The 12,988-nt window shown below is 27.4% G+C and overlaps 1 protein-coding gene and 2 long non-coding RNA genes across 3 annotated transcripts in view; all 3 read right to left on the bottom strand.

The window, feature by feature from the left end:
* LOC143200521 (uncharacterized) overlaps positions 1-12,988 on the bottom strand; it is a 182,831-nt gene that overhangs the window by 72,823 nt on the left and 97,020 nt on the right. The gene's annotated exons all lie outside the window — the stretch shown is intronic.
* On the bottom strand, positions 506-3,071 carry LOC143200532 (uncharacterized). The gene is made up of 3 exons (XR_013006750.1): positions 2,911-3,071; positions 1,766-1,950; positions 506-680 (listed from the first exon to the last, which is right to left on the bottom strand). It is a non-coding gene; the product is annotated as an uncharacterized LOC143200532 (long non-coding RNA).
* Positions 6,340-10,599, bottom strand: LOC143200526 (uncharacterized). The gene is made up of 4 exons (XR_013006742.1): positions 10,483-10,599; positions 9,487-9,612; positions 6,607-6,688; positions 6,340-6,543 (listed from the first exon to the last, which is right to left on the bottom strand). It is a non-coding gene; the product is annotated as an uncharacterized LOC143200526 (long non-coding RNA).

The following is a 12,988-nucleotide window of genomic DNA, read 5'->3' on the forward strand; positions in this document are numbered from 1 at the left end:
ATAAACCAAGAAAGAAAGAAATGAAATGGCTTGATAATATACAATTTTTGGAACAGTTGCAGTAATCTTACTTTTAGTTATTTTTATCTAGATACAACAATAATGAAACATTTTTAAAAAAGTATTCACATTTTAAAACACATAATCCAATTAATTATTACAATATTATAATATTCAATATCACTTCTTTTATTATTTTAACCTCCAACATCATATAACAAAGCTATTAGAAAATGAACAATAGTCATTGTAAACAGTAGTTAACTATAAAGTGTTTTCCTTGGCTAACCAACAAAATCATTTCATATTGTTATACAAAGCTTTCTATGTTTAGAATGCAGTCCTGTTCATTATATCACAATAGCGGTATCTATACGAACTGGAATTTACATCAATATTGTTGCTAATATTAGACATTCTCTATATAAACTGGAGTTATATTTGTTTTAATATCACAAACATTTTAATAGATTCAAAGATGTATAGACGCAAATAAAAATCGTAATGCGAAAATATTGTTATTTATTTATAGAGTTACAGCATTTTAATTAAAAATATATAATTATATGTTATTGGTTTTAAAGTATATAAATAATTATGTTATTGTTTTAATTGTATTTTTGTTTAGTACTCGTCAATAAACTTCCACTTTCTCAAGCAAAATAAGTCAGCTCCCTCAACTACAAGAAGAAATAAAAATAATTGGTGCATTCAGAAGATAATATATTCATTATGTAACTAAAAAAACATTTGTTGAAAATCATAAATTGCTTAATAATGTTTAATATTAATTTTCTTTTCAATTCTAGCCAAAAGTTATCACGTTAGAATTATTATTATTTCAAAACTGACAAAAGTTTTTATAAATACATTTTAGACTAGAAACTCTTAAAACCTTTCAATAGAATATCTTGATGGCAACAATTTAGATAACTAATTTGTAATTTAAGGGGATATTCCACTTTTGAAACTTCACAAATATTTTTCTACAACTTATCAAGGTAAACGAATAACTAATTTGTATTTTACTATTTTAAAAAATTCCGAAACATTAAAAAACTGTTAAAAAATTCTCATTTGTTCGAACAGAGGAATTTGACAGAAAAATGTTGTTTGACTTTTGTACGACAGCACCACTCCTTTAGATTAAGAGTTTTTGGTGTCAAATTACTAGGAAGGTTGCAGTCGTATCAACTAGGGCGGGTAATTTTTTTGAGACACCCTAATCATCAGCCTGTAACTTTTTGAAGTTTTAATTTTTCCAGTATTATTTTCTTATGTAAATATTAATAATGGAAAAATAGAATTAAAATTCGTTAGTAAAAATATATCTTTTAATTCACTTGAAAAATTAACTAAAATGCATGCCTCTAGACTTGAACACCCCCTTAAATGTATAGATAGTGTAGAAAACGCTTAATATTTTAAATATATATATTAGAAACTATTAAATTAAATCATTAATTAGAATAGTAATGATGCATTGGTAAAAATAGATTCGTGTCATAGAATATCACAGCTTTACTTATAATAGGTTAGTCCAAATACTAATCCGCTGACATTAAAAGAATACCAAATACAAAGCCAACTACAAATGATTTAAAAATATATTTTTATCGAAAGTGAATCAGTTTTCTACCTTACATAAGCCATGAACACTGATCGGATTTAGTATTTGATCATCTAGATTTGCAACAAATATTTCTAATGAATATGAGTGAATTACTAGCCACATCTACGTCTATTTGATTTGTCTGATACTCACGCGAAGTAATTTATACAAATTCCGCCGATATCGCTGACTTAAGAACCAAGAGCGGTACGCCCACGGCCAGTTAAAATAATAATCAATTGGGCGACGGTATCTATAGTCGGGTGTGTATCGGTAGTCATCCAGATATGAATAATCAGTGCCATACACTGGGTCGTATTTCAGTCTTAGCATTTTTTCTAGAATGCAACATGAAGATTGTTGTTAAACACCAAAATTTAATACACAAAGTTTCAAACAAAAATTGACGATCACAGTTCTTATTAGTTCCTTAAATATTAAATCGTATATGTAGTTATAAGTTACTATAAAATATTTTTATCTAAATATTAGCAGTAATATATAATAAAACAGCAATAAAGAAAGTGGAAGTTCTGTGTCATAATGTTATGGAATATGATGCACCTATTATTATCAATAAACAAATAAAATATTTAAAAATAATTGTCCTATCAAAATTAACTTTTCAAAAATTTGTTCTATTTTTTATATAATTATATCCATATATAGTCAACTATATACCTGCTTTTAACCTATTACAAAGGTTAATATTAAACATAATTTACAAAAGAAAAATGAAAGTAACCAGTCGATGGCAAAAAGTGTTGACGATATTTCCAAAAATTTAATTTTATTACTTATTAATTTTGAACCTATCTAGTTTACTTTAAGTTCATGTAACCTTAAAGATATATTAAAATTCGGGTGTTGTAATGTTGGAAAATATGATATAAGTCTTGCTATCAAATATATCCACAATAAATTATTTTAAAGTATTTTGCTATTAGCTATTAGTAATCAATCAATCGTTAAATAAATCAAAGTTAATTTTTATATGATGAAACAAGATGAATTTCCTAATAGCCTTTTCTTGTTTTTATATATAATTATTTGAATATACTACTTATTAGATTATTATGCATGTTAATATTAAAAATAATTTATAAATAAAAAATAGACTATATAATCCAACAATATTTCGAGCAAGATATATCTTGAATCCAAACATTTAATTTTAACAGTATGTAATGTCACAATAGAGGCTGGAAAATATGTTATGTGCATAGAAAATAGTATCGCGAATAAAAAACTGGAACGCGAATATACATAAACACTATCTCTAAACATCTAAAACTTACATTTCGTTTAACGCAAACAAAACACACGAAGAACAAAAGCAATATCCTTAAATTGGTCCGGATATCGACACGGCCAAACTTTTAATGGAGTATTGATGAGAGCGTTCTTGAGCTAGCTAAAGAGCCGCGATTTAAATTTAAAGTGTTTGCAGGTTATTGGTACAGGGCCAAAACACAGTTGGTCTATTTATTTATATTGTGCGTAATGAATATTGGGCAACTGTCGCATAGTTGGTGGATTTTTAGCGTATTGATGAATCAGGGTCGTGATTCCCCCCCACGACAGGAAAAAAATCGCAGGTGTGTGTGTCAGGATCATATTTATATCACTTTTTTCAACCTGCAGCTGTATAAAAATATATATGTGATCAAACTTGAATGAATAATACCATGTGTATTAGCGTTCAAACCTATCGACTGGAAATAGTCGTAACAGTCAATAGTCGCAAAACAGTCGAACTAGCCGATAGTTAAAAAAAAGCACGCCTCAACTGTCTTTCTGTTGGTGATATCTGATGGAGATGTACAAATTCCTTCCCGTATTAATGATTTGAAAGAGGACAGAGATAACTGTTTCTTTATGCTATATAGATCAGTTCATTTCAAATAATTTAAAATTGGCAAGTGGCAGTGTGGAAAAGGAATGTAATAATGATACTAAATATACTTCATCGTGTTTTAATATTTAAAAAGTAACAATGACACAATATTTCTACATAGTCTATTTAATTCCAACGTGTACTGACAAACATTTGTTTTTCAACCGTGTCACAAGTAACACGAAAACGTACGTATTCCATCTCAAATTTTCTTTGAAAAAAGAAACGGGAAAGAGATAACTGCTGGATTATATTACTTTCAAAAGAACGGTTTAATTTTGGATAATGTAAAATTATTTTTATACTTCATATATTTAACTTGATTGTATGGAATAATGGACTAATGAGCCCTAAATATTTGTATCGTATATTCACAATCAGCCATCTATATTAAAATTATTATTCGTTCATAAAACATACGAAAGGCTTAAACGAACATTAAGAGACTTCGAGAAATCGAAGAAAGACCTAATGGTTTCCAAGATAACATAAAGGCAGTCCAAATTATTTTACTATTTATCAATCAAAATTTTTTTACCCTATTACGTTAATAAATAATCTAAAACATACAGTTCCTAAATGCTGCTAAATTAATATACATGTTATTTACAATCATAAGACAAACAAAGCATAAATCCATGTATATTATTTACAAATCTATTGAAACATAAATTCAGTACATTAATATCATGGTAATGACTGAAACAGTCGATAGTAAAAAGTAATAAATTAGTCAAAGTCAATAGTCGCTTTCTGTCGATAGTTCCCAATACTAATATGTATATATCATTATATTTTAGGGTTCACTTTACCAACTAGGATTTATCTAGTATAGATGTACTACTTGGGACAAGTCCTTGTTACTGACAAGGCTGGGATTTTTTATTAAAGGTAAACGCTGTTGGTTAGATTTAATTAAAACATGAATACCTCGGAGAAGATCTGAACGCCTCGACCACTACACTACAGAAGAAAGTTCGGAGAAAGGAAAGTTTCTTCCATAAATATTTTTCTACGCCCAATTTATGTTTAATCTATTTTTTTATTTATATTGAGGTATAATGAATTATATTTTTCTTTTGTAATATAAATGAAACAGCGACTAATTCTATTTTGAATAATATACTAGCTATATATTAAAATAACAAAGAATACGTGCATAACTCTCTTACCCCTTTTTTTCAATTCTTGAAATCAAAATCCGCCTTTTTGTCCACAGAAGGAAATGATGAAAAACAGTGACAAAAACGAAAGAAAAAGTGTATAATATAAATGTATCGTATAAATACAGAAAGTGTATATATAAAGAATAATGTAACAAATCAATATAAATAATGAGTTAAAATATAGATTAATATTACCAATTTGGCAAGTTATTCATATAAAATAATAAATACAAATTAAAATCGTAAAATGAATAATACAAAATATATTAATAAAGTAAAAACAGATAAAAAGGATAAATAAATAAAATATATTTTGAAAGTTATTCAGATGAAATCAGATCGATGAATACGATAATATATAATACGGAAATATTCGAGCAAAACTTTGAAGACATTTGTCAAACTTTGAATTTGAATTACTACATTATTAAAGTTCTACTTTACGCCCTTTTGAATATATTTCTTTTATGTATCTGTAGGAGGATTTCATTTGCTACCTTCACTCTGCTCTTCACTCTACCGCACAAAAAGGAATATAGTTAACTAGAATATAACTACGGTTAAATTTCGACCATTGTGCGGTCTGTAAATCTGTGACCTGTGTGATATCAATAAGTATGCCTTAGAGTTTTTAACCAGACTTATTTTATGACATGAAACTTATTATGGCATCATAGACATTTTATTTCTGCAAAGCTGGTTACTGATGCTCATGAGATTAATCATTTTTATTTCTGAAATTCATTCTCTGAGCGGTACTGGATCCCATAACGATCATGAAATTATTACAGAAGAGAGTTTTACCAACTGCTGCAAAATTAAATTCGACAAAAAATTGGATGGTACAAAATGTTATAATGGATATCTGGAATTCTTATTGTGGTAGTAGTAACTAATATTTTTTTGACCAACCTGTACATATCGCATAGAAACCCAACTTCCAGATTATTCTTCACCACCTCAATCTTATTCACAGTAATGATACGATGAACGAAAGCATATCGTTAATTGTTATCGAATTGGCACATTTATTGTAATTCAGTCATGAGATTTTGGTTCTGTTTTTGTTCGGTAATGAGCTAGTTTGACACTTGGTGAACAAGTAGTCCTTCAGGAACTTATTAAACAATCAAATATTATATTACATTACGAAATTAAAGAAAATAAAATTTAAAGTATTTAAAATAAGTCAATAAAACAGTAATCCAGAGAGCTATAAATCCCTTTTGAAAATCTCCGAGTCGCTTGAAAATCCCTTATTTAATTACTATTTATGAAACTTCTATTTTTTAAAAGAAAAACAATCATACGGGCGCCATGATTAAATAATATAAACAAAGAAATCTAAAAAGACATAAATTAGGCGAATTATTTTATCATTATAACATATATCTAAAAATATCTCAGATGTTAAGAGGAAAAATATAATTTTGGATTTATATTTATTTTCTTTGGCCGAACATTAAAAAAAATTAAACGAGAAATAAATAACATTCCGCATGTTTTATTCTCATTAAAATGTCATTTCGTACATATAAGCAATTTAAGGATTTAAATTAAAAAAATTATTATTTATAAATTATTAAAGAACGAAAAATATTATAAATACCCACAGTTTTATTAGACATTAAAATATATGTACCTATAAAAAGAAACAATTCATGTAAACAAAACTTAATTTATTATAAACAAATATATATATACACATCAACTATTATATTTATGTATAAATAATATATTAAGCAATTTCATAATATTTACACAATCATTCATAGATTTAATAAATACATCATTATCGCGTTAATTAACTAATTAACAGCTAAATATTTTTTAGTTTCGTAGTGATTGAAGTACATTATTTTACTAGTCTAAAATATTAAAAAATATTGTAACAAATTTCAAATTTTAAAAGTGTTAAATAAACAACTTACCCTCTGTATTCCAAAGGGTATCCTAGATGGCAAATAGTCGCAAAATACTCTCAGGTTTTTATAAGGTACCCAAACTCTTGTTCTGCAAACAAGCGTTTTAACAAACAGAAGACAGACAGAAACAGAATAAATTTCAGAAATATTTGGACTTTTGTATAAAAATCTGAACATAAAAATCTATAATAGATGTTTTAAATAGCATTACTGATAATGTTAATAATAGTATAATAATTTGTTAACAAAAAATGATATGAAAATCAATATATTATCGAAAATACTAAGAATTAAAACTCTAAGTTCACCAAAATAATTAAATAAATCGCTAAGTAGAATTCGGTGAATGATAATAACGTTCAAGTCGATATTAATTCCTTCCCATTATCTAAATCTTTAGGAAGGCATATTGCTTGAATTTGTTTGTTTTCATCAGGAATTTCCGCCATAACTCAACTGTCCTATTCACCTGATTTAGTCCCTACAGACGACTTCCCTAGACTCAATAGAATGCTTCAAAAACGCGGTTTTGATTGAACTAAATAAAACTGAATTTAAGAAAGATTAGTAGATGATGAAGCCCAGAGAACACGAATACAGAATACAAAAACTCCTCAAAGACTGGGAAATGCGTTGGATCAAACCAATTATATCCAAGAAGAATTGACTTGGAGAGTACTAAAATTTAAGTATAGAAATACCCTCTTAGATTTTATTTAAAAAGTTTTCACATTTCTTCGTTCCGACATATTAACTATTCAAAATATTTTGGATATAATTTAATTATAATTACATTGAATTCTAACAACCAAGAAATGGAAAAATTTTATTATTATTAAATTAAAAAATGCAAATTCATGTTTGTACGTATTTGCTTTTAGGATATTATAAAAATAATCGTCATGAAGACGCTTTAGATAATTTGTATTATTTTACAGAGGGGGTTGGGATTACAAGGAGTTGAAAAAATTGGAAGCTAAGTCTACATCTTCACTTTCGGATGATGTTCCTGTCCGAAAGGCAAAGATATTACATTATACGTTAGTCTGTATTTGTAGGCTCTTTGTTGGAAAATCTTTGAGAGGAAGGCAAAATTCGATAAAATTGTATTATACTGTTATTAGGTCTTTGAGCTACCCCTTTTATTTTATTCTTCGATTTTGCTATTGCAATAATATCATAGTATATATACCAGATATCCAAAAACAATTTTAAAAAATTTAAATATTTCTGTTGCAAAACAAATAATTACTTTCGAGTTGAAATTTTAGAAATAACGATAATAATTTCGATATAATATTAAGTTAAAAGTTTATAGAATCTTAACAGATAAATACTCAAATTTAGCTTTCAATATCAGAAAGATCTCTCAGAAATATCAGAGATCATGTTAAATTGACGCCTCTAAAGATATATGAAAATGAAAAAAGAATTATATTGTTATTATGTTTTACCAACGAGAGTTTATCTGGACTGGATCATTTTCCTTGTCGCGTTTTGCACTGTTGTCTAGGACAATCACAAAGATTAAACAATCACAAATATAAATTTACGACCACGCCCCAGCAGGATTCGAACCGACGACTATAACAACAATAAGTGAACCGTCCTGTCGCCTTTACCACTGCACCAACCAAGCCGACTTTTTAATATGATTGTTTCATAAATTAAATTTATTTTTTATTTCAATTTAAAGTATGACATGTCCGCATCATAGATTGTGTTTAAGACCCAATCACATTCAGTACCATCTAGAATTCACTAGCTACTACTCTATGAACATCAATTTGCTAGTTGCTTGCATGTATTTTTGGTCAACGATATCTCTTAGTGAAAATACTATGTATCAATGTAAACAACTTTTACACAATGTAACCTATTTGTTAAACTCGATAATTTTTTAACATTTATCTACATAAAATAATATTTTCTATTTAGTATTATTGAGTTATTCAATGTACATTAACGCTAATTATGAAACGTTCAAAATTCTATCGACATTCATTATTTTGTTGTTTAATATGAAGAAATCTGTTGATGAAAATCATCAAACTTTAGAAAAACATTTTTAGAAGATTATGGCGGCGATGCTCCATAATATCCCATCGGTTTCAACTATCTGTAATTGGTGATTTTGATGTCATTGACAAGAGAGGAACGAAGAGTCATTGAACTCCAGAGGCAATGAATTGCAAGACTTATTGACTTATCAGTTGATGAACCAATTGTTTCCACGCCTTTACGTGCGATAAGAAATATTCAAAAACGAGATTAAGTCCGAATATTTAATCTACTATGACAGTCTCAAGCGCAAATAGTCATGGATAAGTCAAAGTCATCCATATCGACAGCGAAATACTGCAAAGGTCTACAAACTTCTCTTGAACAAATTGTTGGAAAACAAGAACAACAATATCGAATAACAGACCTAAAGTCATCCTCTTACATGACAACGCTCGGCTACGCGTCTCAGGAGTTGTGAAAAATACACTGTTGAAGCTTGAATAGCACCTTCCGATTACCACTTGTTCAGATTAATGCTAAATGGCTTGTCTGGCAGAGGTTTTCAAAATACTGAAGAAGTAAGAAAATGTAAAGTAAGGATGGATGATTATATCGCTGCCAAACTAACATCATTCTCAACACACAGCATAATAATATTTTGTAAATGGTGTACAGTATCAGTTTTTCTCAATTAATGTATTTGTATGAAATGATCAGAATACATGCAAGCACTTAATATATGCAGGAGTGTATGCCTTGAAAACAATATTATGTCAAAAAATAGTTGAGTTGAGTAAAGAAAATTTTAAAAATAGAACTAATCCAAATATTTCTGATACTTTTTCCGGTTATCCAATCGCTTTTCTTTTCAACAGTCCCTACCTAAATGGGTAATCGTAAAACGAACTGTTAGGACGTTGAATTTTCTCATCGTAGTAGAATCTTATGTCGGGGAAATATCTAAAATTATAACCATCTTCGTCCCTATAGTATTTCAGTTGCAGCATCCTAAAAATAAATGGATTTTCCTTTATTTCTTTTGTTCAGCTTCCGTTGTTCTTTCTGATCGATGTTTGGATATCGCTTAACGCGACCGGCGGAATCTGTTCGCTTTTTGTTTTTCTGTCACAAATATATTAAACCGGATGTATCGTAGGCGTAACCAATTCAATTGATTCGCAAAAGAAATCAACACCCGAGAATTTAAGACTTTTTTATCTCTTAAATTTCTCCAAATACTTCCTCTTAAAATAAGTCTCACAAACAACTAGTATTTATTGTTAAAATATCTCCTATTATTATAGAAATAATAGGAAAATATAAGCCTATTTATAAGTATAAATTTCTTGAAAAACATAACAGAAGTAGCTCCAATATTATTTTAGATAATTGATATTTTTTGGATGAATAATAAGTTTTTTCCAATTTTATTAAGATAATGATTAAAATAAGTGGTGACTGAATTTAAGTGAAATAATATATATCCACATAATTTTAATATCAAAGGATTTAAGTTCATAATATTAACGAAATAGAATATACTACAAATGCTAAATATCTTCTTTTTTTCATATCATAGTTTAAGAACTAATAATCATATATACTCTCAGCTGTTATTATTTTATTTACCAATTTATTTCAAGTATTTCTTACGTAATTTAGTCATAAATTACTAATAAAACTTTCTAAAAATATCGGATCAAAAAGCCATAAAAGCACAAGTCGATGGAAAGCAATTGACAAAATCCTCGGTTTACTGCCTCGATACGTCAATATTTTATTATGGAATTGTATAATACGTCCATTTAAACGACACATCTTTCAAATACATTGAACAGACTCCACACAGGTAAGCGTTGCGTAATATCTGCTACTTACTTGAACGATTTCAATGCACTGTGGCACTTTTTAAACTTCAGGTAACAATAAGGAGGCAACGAATGTTGTCAGTGGAAACTGGGAAACAGCCAAAGGCTACTATGATTCAACCGCAGCGAACGAAATTAGAAAATAGAGGTGTTTTCGCAAAAACAGGTTTAACGTCAGTCATCATTATATATATATATATATATATATATATATATATATATATATATATATATATATATATATATATATATATATATATATATATATATATATCATATTTACTAATATTTATGATACAATAAAGGAATAGTTACAGATGACCTAAATAGATCGACCTAAATATTTTCTTGACATATATAATTTTATATATAATTTTATTAAGCATTTTTCGAATATATAACATTAGTGATAAAAACAAGATGATATAAAAGACAATTTTCAACAAAACTGAAAATATTCTTCAGAAAACAATGACAAAATCATTCAAAGTCAAACAATCATTTTACAAATAGTAAATAATCTCAATATACTAAGATATGAAAGGAAAACTGGCTCAAGAGTTACTGTGATTGAAGTTAAATTTATACGATTCTATTATAAAGTAAAAAAATAGTTAGATAAGGTGTGTTAGTTAGTGGTCAAGGTAATTGTTGTAATACTTGCCAGTTGGAATATATGGGAATTATATATTATATATATATTTCTTATCTCGTAATTATCCTATAAGGAAGAATATAAACGGTCCCACTCATGCCAATAACAAGGTTGTATAAAATATCTGCTAGCATGGTCACTCAGTGAATCACTTATTTACTTAATACTAAGAATCAAACCATCTGATCTTGTGTAGTGTTATGTATTGAGATGCATATAATAAAAAATACAGCAGTGACTTGTATCAACATTATTTCACCAGAGACAGAGATAAGGCCGGTCCTCCTAGTTATATACCTAGATTTAAGTTATCATAAAAACAAATTGTAGGTTTGGCAGAAACGACTAGTAACAATGTAATAATTAAATAAGAAAAAAAACTTAATACCAAGGACCCTAATATATAAATCTTAGTAAAAAAAGATTCAAAGACAAAAGATTTGAAATAATACAAAAATGGAAGAACTTAGAGTGATTTACTTATAGAACTGTTACTGTTAGAACTTATAGTGAATTTAAACTAGGACAGTAAGAAGGGAAAAGCTTATATAATGTACTTATGAAAGTTTCAAGCCATAAAGTACAGTAACTTCAACAGTTCCTAAGTACAATAAAAATATATAACAAGATCAACCTTAAAAAGAAACAAAATAAGAAATATATCCGTTAACCTAAAGGTGTCAAATAAACGACACCTGCAAAAACTAAAATGATAGGTCCAATCATATGCTCATATAAGATCGCGCTCGTAAAATGTTGGCAAACATGAAATTTTATGTTGGAGAATTTAAATTTGTTTGGAATCCGCTCCAATTTAAACAGATGTTACTGTTGACATAATACTCATAAAAAAGTTCGACGAATTTCGACCAAATCCACTTAGAAAATATCAAACTAAACCTGGTGTATATAATATAATATAACTAGAAATTAACACTAATCAGTATTATTTTAAATTAACACTAATATAACAAAGTCTTTAGATATAATGTATTTGTCTTAATTTGTATCAAACATCATTCACAAATAAATGTCCGGATTCGAATCAAGCCCAAATCATAAGTATTTTTGTTTTATATATATTTGTGTGTTTTATAATATTATATATTTGGGTATATCATTTGTAAATTTTGTATGCAAAATAATCAAAAGTAATCACTAGGCAGATAACCCGAAAATTGTTTAACCTAAATTCATTTGGAGTCAACTGTTACATGATAAGATCAGACCACTCACGTGATACTGCTTATATATATAGTATTCTTAGCATGTTTTGTTTTTATTACTTTTTATAGTTTTTCTTTATACATAATATAGACATGCGGTTGATAAAAAGTTTGCCTTTACATTGTTCCTTTAGAAAACAGAATTCATATGTAGTCTAATACAATAAACTTAATAGCAGGCAAAATTAAAAAGTAGGTTTATTTTAAATATATAAGACACTAAAATATCTGTTAGAAGTCTCACTATATTTAATAGGTTGTAGTATTATACAAAATATCTTTAAAATTATAACGAAAGTAAAATTCTTAGATTGTTATACTTAACAAGTATGTTTAATACAATTATTCATTTAGCGGATAACCAAATAGATATAATGTATATATATATATATATATATATATATATATATATATATATATATATATATATATATATATATATATTAAATATATATAATATCCCCTTAGATTACTACAAGGCAACTGTAATAGTTTTCCAGTACTGTTATATGAGAATCCATATAAAACTATTTTGTACATAAATATATAAGCTAATTTCTTTATTAAAAGTAATTAATGAATATATTATCAATCCTCTGAAATGCATTAAATTAAATACAATATAATGATTTATT

This window comes from Rhynchophorus ferrugineus, unplaced genomic scaffold (genome assembly GCF_030347505.1).
Source record: "Rhynchophorus ferrugineus isolate W39M unplaced genomic scaffold, kcgeb_rfMv2 rfM8, whole genome shotgun sequence".
Lineage (NCBI taxonomy): Eukaryota > Metazoa > Arthropoda > Insecta > Coleoptera > Curculionidae > Rhynchophorus > Rhynchophorus ferrugineus.